Source organism: Cyanistes caeruleus, chromosome 5 (assembly GCF_971803275.1).
Source record: "Cyanistes caeruleus chromosome 5, bCyaCae1.hap1.1, whole genome shotgun sequence".
NCBI lineage: Eukaryota > Metazoa > Chordata > Aves > Passeriformes > Paridae > Cyanistes > Cyanistes caeruleus.
Genome location: NC_141705.1, coordinates 32327786 through 32347949, shown reverse-complemented (window position 1 = coordinate 32347949; position 20164 = coordinate 32327786). Strand labels below are relative to the sequence as shown.

Genomic DNA, 20164 nt, shown 5'->3' with positions numbered 1-20164 from the left:
ATTAGCAGAAGGGGTTATTGAAAATAAATAAAAGTGGGCAGCAACTTTCTCTCTGGTTTAATCATAGAAGAAAGAGTTTAAAGGGGCCACATTAACCCACTGTCCCTGAAGTGGGGAGGGAAAAAGCTTTGAGGACACTAAACTTTGCTGCCATCATTGCTGGTTTATCACAATTATCCTATTGGATAAAAAAAACCAAAACAACCTTATTGGTGTTACTGATAGAAAAATCCTAGGCACCTTGAGGGAAAAATTAGGAAGCTGCAGAGAAGAAAAGTCACAAAGAGCTAAAGGATAAGGGCTAAGGGATAAAAATAGGGAGAAGAAAAGTAACTCCAAATCTCTTAGGTGTTCTAGAAAAAAGTTTGTTTTTCAGTTATGTTCAGACCAGATGTCAGCCTTGTAGGGAATCCTCTTATAGGAATATGAAAATCTGGCAAGAGTGGGAGACGAAAAGAGAAGGGAAGCCAGACAGCCTTTTAGTGAAATGAAAAGATAATCTTGGACAGTGCTTCATGTGGTTGGGAGGCAATGTTGATAGGTGTCAGGTCTGCTCTGTTTTTGAACAGTGGAGAAAAGTGAGAGAGAAAAAGTGGAGAAAAGTAGAGACTTTAATTGTACTTAATGCATTTTCTTAGGAGGTCTAGCTAGATGGTATCTCCATCTCTAAGGAGACTGGGACATGTCTGCAACATGGGAGTGGAAGAGCACAGGGCCATGAAGCTTTGCAGTGTTTTTCAAATAAATTTAGTGTGCTTATGTATTCCCTGCTGGAAGCTTAGGACAATTTTCAGCTGGGCTTGCTTCATGTAGACATATGTGTGAGGGTGTATATAGTGTTTCAAGTGCTGTATGAACAGAGGTTTTCTATTACTTTGAGTGGTCTTGATTCAACAAGGTACAGATACCCACATGTGCTTACAGTAAGTTAAGTTACTCCATCTTAAAGTTACTCTCAGTCTGGTGGGAGGACTCACATTTTTGAATATAGGCATGTCATATATTCTTGCATTTGCCTGACTGTTGTTAAGAGATTTGCCAGAGGAATCTCCTCCTGATTAATCCCAGAGTGGGTCATCTGTGTCTAAACCAGGAGCCCTTGGAGAATTCAGCTTGGGAATCCAAGATTAGTATTCTCTTCATTTTTATTTTGATGTACACAGTACTCTGAGAAATAAATAGCAGAAGAGCTTACCCAGCTTTTGTAGGTGACTTCAGGAAAATGTGAAGAGGAAGTATTAATTAATACTTCAAATAAAAGTATGAGGAGAAAGTCTGAATTAATACTCTGTCAATAAAGCCATAAAAAGTAGGCAACTTGACCTACAATCATTCTGATTTCTTTCCTTGGGTAGGAGTTGGTGGCTATCTTCTTGTCATTTTTCATTTATGGCAGTAGCTTGTAGCCTTTAGCTTATAGATTTCTTATTAATTCAAGGTCTTTGGATTTGTTTCCAAGGTACTTTTTATTGATAGTTTGTCTTTGCTAGAGGTGTACAGATAGAGCTCCTCAGTGAAGCTGATGCCAGATAGCTGTTGGAAGGTCTGTAGGGACTTGCTTCTTGGCTGCTTTTCAAGTGCAGTATGGCTGTAAAATGTTTTAGTGTCAGAATCACTACATCTATCATTGTTCTGCTTTTCTCTGTCAATAACTAGTCTCATTCAGTGACATATTTGTTCTTAAAGAGGGAAAGCAGATTCATCTGTCTGCCAGCACATGAGTCTTTTCAATTTTTCTGCTCAGATAATCATTTGGCTTCAGGTTTCAGTGGTTACTTAAATTAATCCCAGTGATGTCTTTCCAGTCTCTTCAATGTTTGTGTTGAGAGGAAGGCCGAAACAAATCCTGTCTGTTGGGAACCACTAGACACCAATCATCTGGGGAGATGGAAGAAAAGTGAGCTGCAATCTTCAATGTTGATTTTTGTGATGAATGACTGGGGTAAAAAGGAAATAATTTTGACAGAACTTTTCCCACTACTTAGGACAATATTTAACAACTGGAATGTGTTATTTCAATTTTTCCTTTCTTTTTGTGCTGGGAGTACTTTTGTTGTTGGCTTGTGCACCCATTTGGGTCATTTATCCTGCCTCCTGTCCTGGTGAGTGACAATCCACTAGTGTGATGATCCTCACCTTTCTTTAGTTTGCAGATTGCTAAGTTTCCAGTGAAAATACAGCAAATGTAAGTGGTGCTTTTCACTTTCATCTTTTGTGGACCATTTGGAAAAGAGTACGAATCACCTGGGGACATGCAGACTGAAAACTCCTGTTGAAAACTCCTGACCTCGCCAACCCCAGCATTTTATACCTGAATGTGCAGATACCTACACAACTGAAGCTTGTGCTCCCCTACCAGTGTGCTGCAGATTTACTAAACTTTCCCTTCAAATAATTCACAATTTATCATCTATGATAGCTACCCCGAGCCTCAGTGTTTGCTCTGCACCTTTTCCTTGTCACCTTTTCTTCAAGGACACCTGTGGTGGTAACTTTTGGAGCAGCAGGGATGACTGGGAGTTTGATGACTGCAGGCTGGAAAGCTTGGTCCAAGCATTGTTCTTTGTCTTGTGTTTGAGAGCACTAGTCCTTTGGGGCAGAGAACTTGGTGGCTCTGTCACACTGATGTTCTGGGCACTGCAGTGCTGAGCTGGGGCTAAAGTCCTTAGGTGCTCCCACAGTTCAAAACCTTTTATAGTGATACACACATGTGAGGTTACTTGTCAATGAGAGGTAATCTGTACACAGGCAGCCAGGCAAAGAATTCTTGCTCAAAACCTGCCTGGATTTGCTTTACCTGTTTTCTCACCACTTGGGCAATAGTAATTACTTTTTGTGGCAGTCCTCAGCCTGCTCCATGAATGAGTTGCATGCATAAGTCTTGAAAGCTTTAGTAGAGCTGTGGTGAGTTTGCAATCACAGATACTTAGACATGTGTTTGGCTTGAATCTGGAGCCATAAATCTGTAGTAGTTCATAAAAGGCTGTCCTTGCTTTATTTCTGTTTATTTCCTGTTGTTAACTAAGAAAATGAGAGCAGGCCCCAGTGGGTCAATCCGTGTAAGAGAAGACATGTCATACTGTCCCAGTCTGTGGTCTTGTACTCCTGGTATATGACATGTAAACACTACCTGTGATTGCACAGAAGGGAGCTGGAGCCTCTCATGGATTATATAGTGTTTCTTTCAATAAACTGCAAGATAATGATTCTTGTGTGACGTTACCTGTAGCTTTTAGTATGGCTGTATGTGGCTTCTTACAGGCTTGGTCTTTCCTAATTGTGGTAAGAAGAGATGAAATTTACCCCTCAAGGCATCTCTGTATCTTCTAGTGAAGCATGTTTGGCAGTGCAGTCCTTTTAAGGTTTGTTGGTAGTGGCAGTGCCCAGAAGTACATCTGTGGAAGTGACCTACTCTTGTCCTGGAAAAGCAGAGGTGAAGAGAGAAGTGGTGTTTTGTGGGGTATCTTTCTTTTCCCTTCCTGAAACCACAGGTCTCAGTGCTTCTGCAAGATGACTAAGGTTTCTTTCAGCCTTGGGCTCCTTGATTTTTCCCGCGTGTGTTTCAGTTGAACATAAATACATCTGAGTTAGTTTTGAAGTAGCCAGCTCAGGTGTGGTTTGCATTCTTCAACTCCAGCAGTAATTATGGTTTTCAGCAGTGTCTAACTCCCCTTGCTGCTCAGGGAGCCTGTGATGAGCTGCTACAGTAAGAGACTTGAGTTCCTAGATTAAAGCCAGCTCAGTCTTATCCAGACTGCAGTGCTGGGATACGGTAACTCTCCTTTACAAACTGAACTATTGCAGTGAATTCCTCAGGGCTTTTTCCTTCCTGCCTTTTGAATTTCTTTTTCTGTGAACTTAGCAAGCGTGGCTTTTACCTTTATCCATGACTGACCTTTTCTCAATGCTATCTCTCTGCTTAAAAGCTCATGCCAGCATGTAAGCTCTTGTCATCTTCTCCAGCAATGGCTTTGTGCCAGGCTCACACCAGTCTGATAAAGTGCCCCGATCAGCCTGTCCCTTCTCAGCCTAACTGCCTCACTGCTGGCAGCATCATCGTTCTTCTGTTGGCTCTGCTCTACCTGCTTCTACAAAATCCACCTTCTCTGGAGACATCTCGTCTCTCCTGATGGCTCCAGAAATTTCACTGGCTTCATTTTGTTGCTAGCTGGGGCTGAGCCTTGTAGAGTTGGCTCTTGGAAAGGGTATAGTGATACTGTGCTTTGAAGTCAGACCATGTGTTTTTTAAAGGGCATGTTTTTGATCCTTAAAACCATGAGATGGTTAAGGCAAGGCATGATGCCAAACAGTGTGGGAAAAATGGGGTTGAGAAACCAACCGCTGGGATGTACTAAGGTAGATGTGGGAAGTGCTTGAGTTGATCTGTGCCAGTGCTGTCCCTAACTTGCCTTTTTTAATTCTGTTTACACTTCATTGAGTAAGGCACAGGTCTGTTTCCAGGTGTTTGGCTGCAGTACTATAGCCCTCCTTCTTCCCAGCAGGAACTGCTTCCCTCTGTACCTGCACTGCCACAGTGATTTGAGCTGCTGTGAGTCAGCACCAAGGTCACACAGCCTTTGCTCTGACATGGGAGCCCACAATGAGCCATCTCAAAGGCAGAAACCTGACCTGGAGTGAGGAGAGAGGAAAAGAGAGTTCAGGATAAATTACCGTGGTCCAGCTGCCTTATCTTCTCTGCATTATACTCTTCAAACAAATATGTGTGGCATCATAAGGTAATTTTTGTAGGAAGAGACCTTCATGGGTCTCTGGTCTGACCTCCCGCTTGCAACCATGACATTGGGTAAATTGTTCCCATCATCTAACCTGTAATGCCCTGCTGAAGACAGCAGCAGCTAACAGCAACTCTAGTGGATCTTGTGGATGATTTCCCCAATTCCCACGTGTTTTGCTGTGGACAGGTCCTTTTGGAGCCTTGGCTCTGCCTAACAGGTTCCCCTGGTCTTTCTGCCTCCCGTTGTTCTGCGTAATGGGGGACCCGGGAGCACCCAGTGCCGTCTGGCTGTCTCTTCCACCCACGTTGTTTGGACACTGCCTTTCTTGAGGCAAATGGGATACCTTTTTGAATGCACAGCTCTGAACAAGATTAGGCAGCTGTTGCCATTAGTTGAAATGTGTTTGTCTAAAAAAAAGAAGTGTAACTCCTTCCCCAGCCTGCCTCAGATACATTTCTGTGTTTTGACAGATCCTTAAGGTGATTGACAGACCTATAGTTGCCAGCAGCTTTTTATAGGAGCTTTTTTTACCATTCTTGTCTTGGGAAAGACTTTTTTCTTTTGAACCACTTAATCCATGGTTTAAACTTTTTTAAAGTCCCAGCAGTAGCTGCTTTAGGTAATCTTGATAGATCTTTTGAAATGTCCGGTAACCCTACCCTTTCTTTAATTTTAAATGCTGAGAAATTAGGCTGTAATGACTTGGTGACTGGAAGTTATAGAAAACAAATAATCAAGTGCTTTTTCTTCCTTCTCATAACCTCATTTTCTCACTTCTTTTGTGACTTTTCTGTCTGCAGATGACCTGCTCCTTGTGCAACCACAGTCTTTTTACTCAGCTCATTAAGTCATGTTTTTCGTCAGAGTTTAGACTCTCAAACTACTCTTAGGCAACAGTTCCTTCTTGTTTTCTGTTTTATGTCAGCTGTGGCAGAAAGCGCTTAATGGAGTCTGCAGACGTTGAAGTTGGTCTCAGAGTAGAGGGGAGGAGGAGACATTGGTCATTCATACTTCTTTTAGTGTTTCTGCAGTCTGACAGATACCCTTTGGGCTGTGCAAACATGTGGTTCTTGGATTTGCAGAGAATTAATTGTCTGAATAAGTGACTTACAAAAAAAAAAAAACAGAAAGAAAAATACCCTATATATATATATTTGTATGGTAGCGTCAGTAAACCCACAGAAAACACAAAAAGTTAGTGAGTGTTTTTGCTCATCTGCTATAATTTCTAATACAACAGATCTATTGATCTGCTCCTAGTGAGACTGGCTGTCTTCAGTGTACCTGCTCAGTGGATTTGGGCATCTGCACCACAGCAGATCTGAAAAGGGTCTTGCTAAAGGAAGAAGCAAAGTAGATGGATGACCTTTGTGCTTTTAGAAGCTAGTACTTAAATCTTGGTGGGTTATTGGAAGAGGCAGGCTTTGGAACTATAGACCTTCCCATCCCATCCTACATGAAAGAGCCAACATTTATTTCCATCAGTGGGAATTTCCTGCTGATAGTAGAAGCTAGAAGATCTCTAAAGTGAAATGAGAAATAGAGATGCCTCAAGCTAAGAAGAACACAGAGGAAAAAGAATATAGGAAACGTAGACTTTGCACTTTGTCTGATTCTTTCTTTAATATCTATTTTCTCACTTTTCTATTTTTTTCACTATCTTTTGCACAAACTGTCGATTTCTTTGTGGTGGTCTAAGTGGCTGATTTCAGTGAATTGTAGAAGGGACAGTGGAATAAAACCAAGCACTTCTGCTCATGTGTCCTAGTTACTCTGTTTTACATTTACACAATTGAGCAGTTTATATGTGCAAGCAAAGTTTGCTGCCAACCCAGCAGGATTATAAAACTTTCCTGATGATGTAACTCGTACAAAATACACTGCCCAAAGCATTGCTAGAAATGTGATATAGTGGCATTTGCAAGCCCAGGCAAATGTATACAAGATTTTCTACATTTCTAAATGTAGAATCTAGAGCTGCCTGTCTGACTAATACATTGGTAAGGGCATGCCTAACTTTATTAGACAGGAGTCTGTGTTTTGGCTTTATTAGATGGCACTTTTTTTTTTCTTTTTTTTTACTTTCTGACTAGCTAGCAGTGTCTGGGCAAAGATATCTCACACTATTAGCTCCCGACTTCTTGAAAGTAAAAGCATCATTCTGTTTCTTTGGAAATTTGCAAAATTTATTACTATGCATTGTAAACAAGGAGAGGAAAATATAGATGTTATGTTAAAAAAATTATTGTTGGTGCAGTTTGTATTTCCTTCTTTCAGCCCACTTGCCACTCATTTAAACAACTTCCTTCCCCATCCCATGTTTGTGTTGGATGTCAGGTTGTCTGTTTTTGTTTGTGGTGGTGGCCTGGACACCCACACTCCTGGCACTCAGGAGTTCAGGCTGGACAATGCTGAGAATGCAGATGCACAACAAACGCAATTAAAATGTCTTTTTTCCTGTTAAGAACATGTTTGTTAGGTGTATTTAAAGGCAAGGGTGTGAAGCACCTTTGTGACTACAGTTAGGTTTATTTTTTTCTTTGAAGGTCACAGCTTTTCCATTGCAGGAGCTCTAGTGTTTATTCTGGCTGACCAGACAACTGGACCAAAGGTTTTTGCTCAGCCTTCTTTAGGCAGCGAAGTACTTGTACGTTTAATGTCTAAATAATAGGAAAATATTTGAGAACATACTCAAGTTGATAACTAAAAGATAAAAAGAATAGAAATAAATAGAAAAGAGGCAGGAGCTTAAGCTTCCTCTCTGATTTTTTGAAACTTGCAGTGTTTTGCCAGTTTGGTTTGAACTTAATGTATGCTTGGAAGTTTTTTTCTGATAAACTCGTGGTTTAAGAAATAAGTAATAAAATGGATGGTAGTAGAATACCAATAAAAAAAAGCTAGAGAACTAGAAAAGATGCATGGATAGGTATTCCTGAGGTTTGGAGAATCATTTTTGCATGTTGCAGCTATATTGTGGAAGCTGACTGAATTATGAGTCCTGAGAGAAAATGAGTTGAGCAATTATGTTTTTCTGTTTGGATTTTTTTTTTTTTTCCTGATATAACAATTCGGGAGCATCTAATTAAATTATTAGGAGGTAAGTCTGAAACAAGCAAAAGAGCTGTATTTTCAGAAAACATAATAAAACAGTGAAAAAGTAATATCTCAGACTTACTGTATCCTCCATATCTTACATGAAGGATTTCTCATAAAAAAACCAAACAACAGAATAGCTTTTCCCCATCCCCCCAACCTGAAACTTTTCAGAATAAATGGATACATTCACAGAAGAAAAATTTGGCACGCACAAGAATTTCTTTGTGTGCTGCCAGACCATTCCTGGCTCCCTGTGACTAATTTGAAGCTGGCTTTTGTAGCCACAGGTGGCTCCCAGCAGAGTTCACGGGAGCTGTGTGTGGAGATGCTCCTTTTTCTGCTCTGTGTTGTGCCAGTGGCCAGTGAGTCTGAAGGGCCAGGGTAGGTACCTGGCCTGCGGTCTCAGAGCCGTGCGGGTTTGATTTGGCTGAGAGGTGGGCAGTAGGCACAGGAGACGGGGACCTCTCCTCGATGAAAACCAAAGCACAGGGCATTGAGCAGAAGATCCCAGCCTGAAAATGCTGGTTTGAATTCCCATCGTGGGTTGAAGGGGGTCAGTGCACTGGTATGCCGCCTATTATACGATCTTCCTTCTACTTTTACAGACGCATCATTTTCTTCATCTGATAATTTGCTTCAAGGACCAGAAAAGTGAGTTTAAGGAATTTGCCCCCATTGCTGAAAGAAAAACCTGGGGACCTCCCAGGAGCTCATTACAGAGTTCTAAGGACCTACATGAAGCCAGAGGTTCTTGGTGTCAGGGGCTCTGTACAAAAGGAGGTATTTGCTACAGTATTGATTTCAAAATGGACTGTTTTATTTAAAAATGCTGAGCTTGGAACAAACTGCATATTAGTGGTTTTTGGGTCCTGATCTCTTCAAATGCCAGAAGAGGAGATGAAATGTCTCTTCATAGGGATACTTATAATGACTGTCATGTTTACTCGTGTGAATATTTTCCAAAGCGTGACCACAAAGTACAAACATTTTGAATAACATGCAAATGTAGGGAAGTGTAGAGAATTCTTTTGTCTTGTCTGTTGAATAGCATGAACAAGACAAGGGTAACAGCTCATTAACACCTCCAACAAAAGAAAAAAATACTTTATTGCTACCTGTGTGGAGCTATTTAACAATAAAAAATGAACCTGCTGAGCTTCTGTGGAATACAGGATCTCACACAGGGGCTCATTTAGGATTTTTTCTCATTTCTAACTGTTGCTTAATATTTTGTTTTTTAATTTTAATTTTTCCTGCTGGAAAATTCATCATGACAAATGACATAGCATGACACAGCCATAGTAGGCCTTTTTTTCTGTTGGTGCCACTCCTTAAGATTGGGTCAGCCAGTAAAGAATGACAACCCAATTTTGGCTTGTGGTATAGCACTGTGTGCAACAGGAAGTAGGAAGGACAGAAGTAGTTGGGCTCTCTATAAGTAATGGATTTCCAAGCAGCAAGATGCTCATTTGAGAGAGGCCTTGCTTACACCATCTTATGTGATGGTTTGAGAAGCAGTTACTTGGAAGTCTTCCTCTGCCCAAATCTTCTCAAGGATTGGTTGGACAGGATGCACTGAGCTGAAGCAAGAGCTTGTCAGTGTGCTCCTGGGACTTACCTAGAGCAGGCACAACCTATTTGGTGTATCCCCAGAAATTGCTTTGCTTTGCCAGCCCTAGAGAAAACAAACAGCTGAGTCATGCATATCCAAAAATGCCAGGTATGGCAGAGACAGAGGAAGGGCTCACTTCCACAGTTTAGGGAGCAAGGTCCAGCTCATGTTGAGTTGTTGGGGAAGTGATCTGAGCATGTTAGGGACTGCACTCTTAGTTGCTGTGCTTGTGTGCAAGACAGACTGATGACAGCTTTAGAAACAAGGCTTGCAGAAGCTGGTGTGGCAGACTGAGGAGAAAAAATTTTGGATTGTTTACTCCTTTGCAGTAATTTTTCCTTGCTATGGTGGCTTCAGCATTATTGAATAATTTTCTAAAAATCTTTACTTCTACCTGCTAGTGTGGCTCAGCCAGACCAAGGTGGCAAGGTACCTTGTGAAATGCTAGATCCTGGGAGAAATCTTTAAATCCCATGGGTGCTTTGGGATAACCACTCCCTTATGCTTCAGTCTGCTGGGCAGTGCACCAAACAGATTGTTGACAGAACATTTATTACACTGATACCTGCAAACATGAAGTAAGATTGTATATTAAGGAGGATTTATGCTGCAACTGCATGCAAGGAAATCTGGTCTTCAAGCTTAAGGAAACTAGAACTTTCAGAAGCAAATCCTAGTATCAGAGCTTAGTCATTTGCATGATCTGGCTGGCCCAGACAATCAGATTGGTGGCAGACAGAAATCATAACCATACGGGTTATGCCTGGTGATAGTATTATGGAGAACAGAGGGAAGAAAGAATGGAACAAAAGAAATTGGACAGAAACAGTAAAAGTGAAGAGAACATCTGGGTTATAGATTCATTCGGAGAGGAAACCCAAAGAAAGTTATCCTGTGTGTCTTATACATGTATGCGTGTATACTGTGCTGTGGTGATGGCAGTATGTCCTGATTGTGGCTGGGGTTTTAGGGCTTTGGCCTTTGTGTAAGCAGAATGTAAAAAAGATTCTCTGTCTAGAATATTTAGAAGTAATCTGTAAACATAATGTGATATTGAATATAGAGTATTTACTGATCAAAATGTGAACAGAATAGACAAGAGTGGCTTCTTGAGGAGGCGAGTTGCATTTTGGATTCCCATTCTTCTCTTCCAAACTATTCTTCCCCATTAAAAAGCCCAGATGAGGTAAGATGTATGAGTGTGGAATCCAGTGGGTCTCCTTGCCATTGTGTAAGGTTGCTTTGCTGTGTATTTTGGAGGATTTATCCCTGTGGTGTTCTGTTTGCATTATGGTACTTGCTCTCTGCTTCTAAAATAGTGGCAGAATGTCGTAAAATCAGGCCTTTATCTTTGCTGTGGGTAAACTTTATTACAGAGCAGCACTCCATCTTCAGCCTGCATCTTCACTTTGCATTGAACTACGTAAGATAAGCGTACTGGTTTCACTCTCTCTTGCTTCTCTCGTAGGTTGGACTTGATCTTGGAGGTCTTTTCCAACCTAATTGAGTCTGTGATTCTGTAATGGCTTTGTCCAGCTTATTAGTCGCCTTGTGGAAGCAAAGGTATGTGTGTCTTGCTGGATGACTGGTAAAGCCTAACTCATTTTGCTCTAAGCTATTTCTTGGGTTTATGTTACAAAAGGTAAACTCCTTTGACGCAGTGCAGAACAGAGGGTCAGCTATTACGGGTATAATTATCCCAGTGAAGAATGCAGGGTGTTTTAAATACTGCTGTCCAGCTGGGCTGTGTCTTAGACCTATCTGACAGGTAAAGAAGACTAAGAAATAGCTGTATTTTTCTCCCATGACCTTGTTTAAAGGCGATATGGGTCCTTGCTCCTCCTGCTTTTTCTCTCCTGCAAAAAATACACATATTTTGTTTAAGTGCTGATCCTACAGTCCTGTGAGCAGTTTCAGCTCGACAAGGAATGCTTGATGTAATCTTCTGAAATTAGGCATGTAGGTGTGTTGGGCTTATTAGCCTGCTAGTGGCCGTTTAGCTATTTTATCTCAGTTATAATTAAGATTGCTACCAGGAAAGGAGGAAGAGTATGTGGGTCAGGAAACTGAAGCTGGATCCAAGGCAGGATGTGCTTGGGCCTGTGGATGGGAAGTGTCTGGCAAAGGTGTGCCTGTGTCTTCTAGCTATCAGACTACATTTATACTGAAAAAGATGATTTTTGGTTCCAAAATATTAATTTTGCACTGTTATTTGAAGAGGTTTCTTACCCCTTGGTGCAAACATCTGCATAACTCTCCTCAAATCACCCCCATTAATGCACAGGGTGTTTTGGTCAAACTGAGATAAAGCACTTTCCTCCTGCAAAATTATTTGTTTCCCACACAGAGAGATGATAAGGTGCATGAATTTAAATGTGACCTGCAAAGCATATCTATTTGATTTAAAGTATTTTGTTTTAGGATCTCACACAGACCATATTTTTCTTTGTGAGTTGTGACTGACTCTTCAGGCCTCAGGAAAACAAACTGTTTTTGTTTCAGTCTTCTTCATCTACAAAATGAAGATGAAATAAAGTGAAGACCTTGTTGCATGTCCTTCTACTCTTATCACATTCCCTTGGAGTGAATTTGTTGAAATGTTGATGGGGAGCTCTTGAAAATGGCTGGTGTTCTCTGGCTCACTGTTTATACACCCCTGGAGGATCTGCAACGAAGCCAGTTCAGAATTGCACCAAGAGATTGGGAAATCCCTTCTGTCTAAATTAGAGCATTTGGAGTGATGGAAGTTTCTTTGTAGGGGTAGAACGACCACCCCTTTAAAAGTAACTGGTAGTGTCATGAAGGGAATGGTGTTGTAGCATCCAGTAGTGATGAGGAAGATAAACCAAAGCCATCCTTGCAGGGAACATGCAGCACAGTCCCCTTTGCTGTGCAGAAAAACAGGCAGCCTTGTGTTACTTGTGATGGGCCAGATAGGGCCTTGTGCCAGAAATTAGTGACAGTTTGAAGAACCAAATTTTGCTTCTGAATGGGGCAATAATTGTGTAAATGAGATTTTTGAATTGTTTTTAAAATTATTTTAACAAGTGCCAAGTGAATTCTTTTCTTCTGATGAAATTGAGGACTGAGTTGTTTCTGGTAGAAAATGAAAACCTACTTCTTTATGGAGGGGGACAAAGTGAAAAACCCATAAAGATGAAACCATCAGCAGGTCTCTGGTGAGGAAGGAAGCTCACTGTAGGTGTTGTCAAGGAAGGGGTGCTGCTTTTCATAACCCAGAGGAAAGGGTGTGAAATGTGGTAATAATTGTAGGAAATAATTATTGTCGTTGTTCTGGCTGGACTGTGTCCTACACAGCAAAGGGAAATAAACACAGGTCTCTCTGAATCTTGTTACTGTGCTAGTTTAGTTTCATGGTGCAGTAAGAAAGGAAATTATGAAGTAAAAGGGATCTTGGCAGGCTTTGGTTTTCCTCTGCAGAGGGGTGGGAAGGAGAGCAGAGTTTAGTCATACCCTGTAAAATGTGTATGTTTGGTCTGAAGTATTTCAGGCTCAGGCAGAAGGTAAAACACCTGTATAAACTCCTGACTTGTGCCTGTGGATTATGTCTGTTAGGGGTTCTGATATCAATGATACATAAAAGTTCTGGGGTTTTTCCTCTCTCTTCCCTACAGTATTTCTGCTGTGCATGACAAAACTTTTCTCCTTGAACTTTGATTTATCTTCACATCTTTTCTGCCTCAACACCCTTTCTTGGCCAGGCCACTGTGACCTTTTGCTATCTGTTTTGACTGCTTTGCTTTCAACCCTCCTCCTTCCTTAGCCCCTGATCCTCATTGGCCTCTCCAGATGTCCTGCTTGCCCTTGGTTCAGTTCTCCCTGCCTCTTTTCTGATCTACCCTGCAGATTGCTGTTGGATCTTGCCAGTCCAGTCCCTTGCCTGCTGTATGCCAGCCTGCTCCATGGTCTTGGCTACCCTTTCCATATTGCTCACCTGCTCTGCCTTGTTCATTGCTTCCCACTTAGCCTTTCATTGCCTTTATTTTGACGCTCCTCTCAGTAGCCTACTGGTGGTATGAGCCTCCCTCCCAAACACCTTTTCTTAATCCCGTCACAGTTTTTGCCTGCCCTATCCCATTTGGACACACAGTGAGTAGTTGTTCTGTCTCCTGCTCATCCCTCGCGTCCAGACTGCGTGCAAAATCCGCGGCTACAAACTTTCGAGGAAATATAATTCCATTTTTACGAGCTCCAACCTTTGCAGGCTATAATTACCTCTTGCCATCATCACTGAGACCTCTTTCCTGCCGGCTCACCTGACGCAGGCACGCACGCACACAGGTGTACATATACCACATCCCTTCAGCCTGTGCAACCATCGGCTCACCTGCACTGGGTACTTGCTGTCGCTGCCCCTTGGCACAACTCTTTCAGCTGCTCCAGGCTCTACCTCATTTTCTTCCTGTCTGCCAGGTATTGTTCCCTGCCTTACCCTTGCCCATCGAGCTGGTGAGGAAGGGTTCGCTTGTGTGTATCTGCAATGTCTTTCTGGGTTGGCTGGGCCTTACTTTTGCTATATTGAAATACCCTCAGTGGTTGTCTCCACTGGATATCTTCATTCCTTTGTGTGGAGATTCCATTTCTGTAGAAGGTCCAGCTCTCTGTCAATGCCCAGCCTTGACACAACTGCTCTGATTTTGTTGTTCCCCTTGGTTCTTCTTGTCTTGCCCTTCTGGTCTAAGGCAGGTGAGCACCTTTCTGCATAAGGGTGCTTCCACATTTTAGTCTAGTCTAGGAAATAAACAGCATCCTAACCTGGTAATGAAATATTTTTTAACAGCTCTGATGAACTTATCCATAGTGTGACATTGCATGTCAGTGAGGTTAAATTTTTATGCTGATCTTTGTAAGAAAATAAAAATAAAAAAAACCACTTTAGAAATTACTTGCAGGGTGTCTGCAAATTTATGGAGGACATAAAAAGTAAGCTTTCATGAAGAAACAGCCTTTTGTCATTGTACCTGCTTTTTCTAGCCTGGATGCACAGTTAACATTGTCACCACTTGTTTCTTGGGTAAAATACCCAAACCCTTAAAATACAGAGTAGAAGAAGCCCCTGGATGTGGGACATGAAGCTGCTTTCACTCTGGTTTGGGCACGCTTGTCTGATTTCAGAGTCAATGGAGCAATCATGGTATGTCCTTTTGTCTTCTCCCTGCTTCTCCTTGGAGGCCTTCTGGCAGGTCTTCAAGGGCAGAACTTGCAATCCAGGATTGCTTGAGTCAAGATTTGAGAGCAGAAGCCCAAGTAAACATAATTTTTAACATACAAAAAATCTCTGCTTATGCAGCCCATCAGCACAGGGCACCCATGTAAAGCCTTCCCTCTCCTGCACTTCACCCCTTGGCTCATTTTCCTCATTTCTTGATGTACATGAGTTCATCTACTTCAGGCAGTGGGGCAGCAGAACAAAGCAGTTTTCAGAGGAAACAAAGGCCGTTTATATCTGGTTTTCATTTCCTTTTTCTTCTATTTGGTAAACTGTACAATATTTAATAACAGAAGACTTGCTCATTCTTGTGTCTTAGACTCTGAATTGTTAAATCTCAGAATCTCTGATTCAGATAAAGAGTAATTAGTGTGTGCAGTATCTTCCTGACACGTGCTGGAGATGTAATCAGGAACCAAGGTGCTCTTGGCAAATGCTTTGTTAAAGTACACTGTAAAGTACCACATTACCAGGAATGGAAAGAGCCTGTAGTCAAAGGAAAAAAATCCCTCTTGGAAGCTGAAAGCTTTGGGAAGATGGGATCAGGTATATGTAGCATTAGAGACAGTGCTCATCTGCTGGGTTTATCCTTCATTAAATTTTCAGCATGGATCCTCATAGGGTAGTGTCAGCAGAAATGCAGGCAAAGCTTAAGGGATTACACTGATTAATATGTGGATGTAAGTTTTGGGTTTTGTTTGTTGCATTAGAGCTGAAGGAGTCATTTGGGTGCTTTGCTTGGACTCATGCCCACTTCTAACCATATGGTAGAGAAGTTGATGGAATGCAGATAATAACTTCATTTTCTTTGCTGTTTAGGTTCAAACTTGTGCTAACAGGTCCCCTCCCAAGCTTTGTTTCAACCCACTAGGTGAACCTAATAGGGATATTCATCTCTCCATGCCTCAGTTTCCCCATACAGCAAACAGCAATAACAGTAATAATACACTGCTTCTCTTTTAATGTGTTTGGAGTGTACGGATAAAAAGCGCCAAATATGAGCTTGCTATTTAATTATTTGGCCTACTACTTGTACTCAGTTTGACTGACCATGCAGTGGGAACACCCATGTTGGGAAAACCTGGACTTCCCCTATGTGTCTGGGCAGTGCTGCCAGCCTGGCCAGTTGGGCTGTGACCTACAGAATGGCAAATACAACTGGTGTTAGTCAGCTGGCCACCTCAAAAGATGAGGGGGAGAAGAGAATGAGGACTTGCAGGGGAAAACCATGCTTCAAACCTGAATAAACCAACCAACCTTTTTCTCTTCTGACCAGGGAGCCTGGATACACAGGCAGTGCCACTTCCTAGGTAATTTCAAGATGTATTCATATTTCAAAAGAGGAGTCAAACCAGCTAATCCATGTAAACTGTTGTCACAGGTATGTGGTGAAATCCACATCCGTCAGCCCTGAGCAGTTGCTGTGTGGGTCTGGGTCAAGGCATATTGGTGCCCCTGTTTCCCTGGGTGGTATGGGAAGCAAGTCACAGGCTGTGGGAATACCAGTCTATTTCCTTAGCAAATTAATCGTGAAGGACTTTTCAGATCTGGAGTCCTAAGGCACGCCCTGTGAGCATGGATAGCATGTTGTTACTACTTTTTACAGGATTAAATGTGTCCCAGGCAGAATCTGCTTTGGAGTAGACTTCAAAATTTGGAGGCAGGCTAAACGAGCCTCAGAGGGCTGATAGCAATGTGTGTGCTGTCCAGAGGTGTTCTGACCTTCTGAGAACAGATAAATAGATAGACATGTAGTAGCTAATATATCTACAATATCGATACCTATTTTAAATTTGAAATTTAAAAGGAAAATTTTCAAACCTTGAAAATTAACCAGTAGTTCAGAAAAATGTGCAATACGGAGCACTTCTGTTAAGAATGGTATTGTGTCATAGCGTAACACTAATTCTACCAAGCCTATAGGCAAAGGCTTATGCCTTGGATTTAAAAAGTATGTGGTGTGTTCTGGTCTCAGTGTAGAAACCACGTGTAGGAGGAGACAGTTTCAATGCTGTCATTAGTTGTTCCTTAGTCTTCTGACTCTAAGGTTGCTCCACCAGAAAGTGCCAGGCAATCACTTTAAGGGGTGCTGGAGCTGATCTTCAAAGTCATGTGATTTTTATAATGTTTTTAAGGAACAACTTGACTGCAGAGTCACATGTTACTCTGTGAAAATTTTGGGGAGATAATGGTGGTCCAAAAGTTTTGCACGGATACAAATATAGGCACAAAGGTAAAATGAATATTTAAGTGTAAGTGGTTCTTAGTGCCCTTGAATTTACAAGCAAATAAACATTTGATTTCAGAGCTCTTTCCAGTTTCTGCCAAAAGCAGTATCTTCCAGTAACAAAGTTACGGCCTCCAGATAGAATGGAGAGCACAGATTTCTCTTTTAAACAGCTGAAATATGAATTTCTTTTATGCGAGCTGAAAAAAGTCTGACTATTGGAGCATTCCAGCTGTCTGTGAGCTAGTTTCAGCCTGGCCATTTTCCTGTGTAGTGTAACCTACCTGACATATTATTTTCTTTTCCCCTTCTGCTTTTTTTTCCCTTTTCCAGTTTCATTGCTGTTTCTCCTGTTTTGTGGAGATGATGCTAATATCTTTTCTGTGTGTGTAAGCCACCATCTTCCCTCCTGCTCCATAGAGCTGTTGTCTCTTCCATTGACTGCCACAGCTTTTATGTGAAATGGAAGCTATTAAATGTAAATGGTATCTCAACAGCAATTAAAAGTTTAAGTACATAAAATGAAATTGGTTTAGCTGTAAAAGAACAAAGTGGAAGTGACCCTGTATTTGGTTTTATGCCATAAGCAATTTCTTTTTTATCTGAATGGCCCAAATAAATTGGATCTAGATTCAGCATGTGGTCTGCAGGTACCTAGGTTTTGGGAATTATTTGTGCACCAAAAAGTTCATGGTGATCACAAAGTTTTTGCAGGAATGGTGTTAGAACAGCTTGCACTAGCTTTTTCAAGCACCTAGCCTACATACTGTGATTTTTATTTTTTTTTTTTAGTTATGCCTAAACCCAGAATTTGTTTTTAAATACTGCATTTTAAATATTTTCTAGGTGTGTAAGCTGTCTAACTAATTCTGACTGAAGTCACTGTAGCATTAAATCACAGTGCAAAAAGCCAGAAATATGCAGGATCCAGGCCACTAGTTGTACATGATGAGGGAGGAAAACCCTGCACCGTCCCACACTTAAAATTTCCCATTCAGCAAGCCCTCAGTTTAATACCTGATGTCCTCATTTGTTTTATGTGGGAGACAGCTTACGTACCAAGAACTGGAGAAACTTGCTCTGGTCTATGATTTTGACATTGGAAAGAAAATATCCTTTCTGGTTCCTCTGCATACGTTTCTCCCAGTGAAGCGAGTCTGGTGGCAGCTCCATGCCTTGCTGTGGTCTAGACCAGATTATTCTTGGCAAATGCTTCCCACTGGTGCTAGCAATGATGAAGGTGAGCGTGTAAGCCAGGCTTACTGTTTTCTTCTCTCATTAGTCATGTCACATAGGTTATTACTGCTGACCTCAGGAGCTCTCCTTACTTATCCCTGCCAGCCACCTCCACCTCATGGCAGAGGTATGTTGGGGAAGTTGTAAAACAGTAGGGTAGAGGCAGTCTAGGCATGTACTAATTTTAATTTCTTTTCCCCCTTCTTAATACCTTTTCCAGTATTTTCCAAAGGTCGGGAACTACAGAATGCTTGCTGTCAAGCTTGCACTTGCTTTGCTGCTTTTGAAATCTGAGCTAATTTTACCTTTTTCCAGGGTTTCTGAATGACTGCAGGTCTTGGAGGTTTGATGTTTCACACTGCTGAATAGCTTACTGCTGCTTGTGCTATATTAATCCTGACTTTTGGTCATGATTCTGCAAGCTTGTTTCAATGTCTGCTGTTTCTGGGGGCAGCTCAGGAGGCAGCTTTGGTCCTTCTCTGGTAGGAAATGCCTCACATGGCTCTTGGTGATGCTGTTGGGGGCTTGATGTGGCCATCTTGGTATTCATCTGCAGGGAGGCAGAGTGAGTGAGGAGGTAAGAATTTGCCTTTTAGCATTTTTAATGGTATGGAGCTGAGTAAACACATCCCAAGCTCTATACCTTTTCAAGTCCTGAGATCCTGGGAATGCTGCTGTGGTTGCACACTGAGAGTCCTACGGCATCATGGCAAATACCATAGTCTCTGTGAAATGCACGCAGTAATGTTTACAGTTTCTGTGTGCTCTGATCGTGACAACTCTGGCAAGCTCTATGATAGCTGCTGGCTGCAAGTAGGTCTTGTAACTGGTGGGAACAAAAGCAAATGCCTCTGTGAAAATCTTTTGTAAACCTTCTTGTGTGTCCTTAGCTTGGTTGTGCCTGGCCTACTCTGAAATTCCAGAGCAGAAAAAAACCATTGAGCTGTTGAGGATGCTAGAGAGTCTCATGTTAACCCAGGGTTTCTGTGTTCGGGGCTGCCTGGGGCAGCCTTTCTGTAGACCATCACATGGAGGGGTCACTTCTGAGCAGGCTCAGGAAGATGATGTTGCCAAAGTGTCATTTTGCTGATTTCCATGTGAGCCCTCCTTGGTGGCAGCAGCAGGAAGGCTGTCCTTGGCAAATTGTTTGTGGTGAGGATGGGTTTCTTTTGGGTCTGCAGAAATCCAAACTGGGAGTGTGATGGGGTAAAAGCATCTGCCATGGGAAGGAATCTGGAGTCAGAATCTGGAATCAGACTTCACACAGATCCATGTGGGTAGTGCTATGACCATGACCCTTAAACACTGCTGTTTCCCTGCTCTTGGGTGTCATTACCTGCCAGGAAACAGGTGGAAAAATTGTCCAGGAAAAATGGATCAGGCTTTTGTAATAGGCAATGTGGGTTTTGGCAGCCGGGGTGAAAAGGCCACTTTCCATTGAGCATCTGTTTCAATGCGAAAAATGGCAGGAAATCTGTTTTTTCAATCCTTTTGACACTTGTCTATGCATTGACTCAAATGCCTCAAATATTCCACCTGAGGTATGAGGTAACACCAATAACAAAATAATGCTTAATTTCAATGTTGCAAATATCTGAAGCAACATTTTTTTTAAAAAATGCTCTCATCCAGAACAAGCATTGCAAAACCACCACTATGTGTAACCCTGCATCATGTGAAGTGGTAGCTAGAAAAACCCTTATCCCCTCTCCTCCACCCATTTGTCTTTGCCACCTGCTCCCCTCTTTGGATTTGGGCATCCCTCATGTTTCCCCATAACAAATCTTTCCAGTTCCCTTAATCACAGGAGAGACGCAAGGAGTTGAAGGGTTGTTAGTGGCAGCCCTGTCCCACACCTTTCCTCTCCCTGAAACTTGTGCCTGCTTAAATGTGCTTTGCCTAACTGGCAGATGGGCAAGACTGTGTTCCTGTGGAGTCAGGAATAAGAGGAGCGTCAGGAAACTCCTGTGTCATGAAGATGGTGGAACGTCTACAGTTCCTTGTAGATCAGGAAAATTTCAGAGCCC

At 42.0% G+C, this 20164-nt stretch overlaps 1 protein-coding gene across 2 annotated transcripts in view; it reads left to right on the top strand.

The window, feature by feature from the left end:
* STOX2 (storkhead box 2) overlaps positions 1-20164 on the top strand; it is a 136703-nt gene that overhangs the window by 10281 nt on the left and 106258 nt on the right. The window lies entirely within an intron of this gene.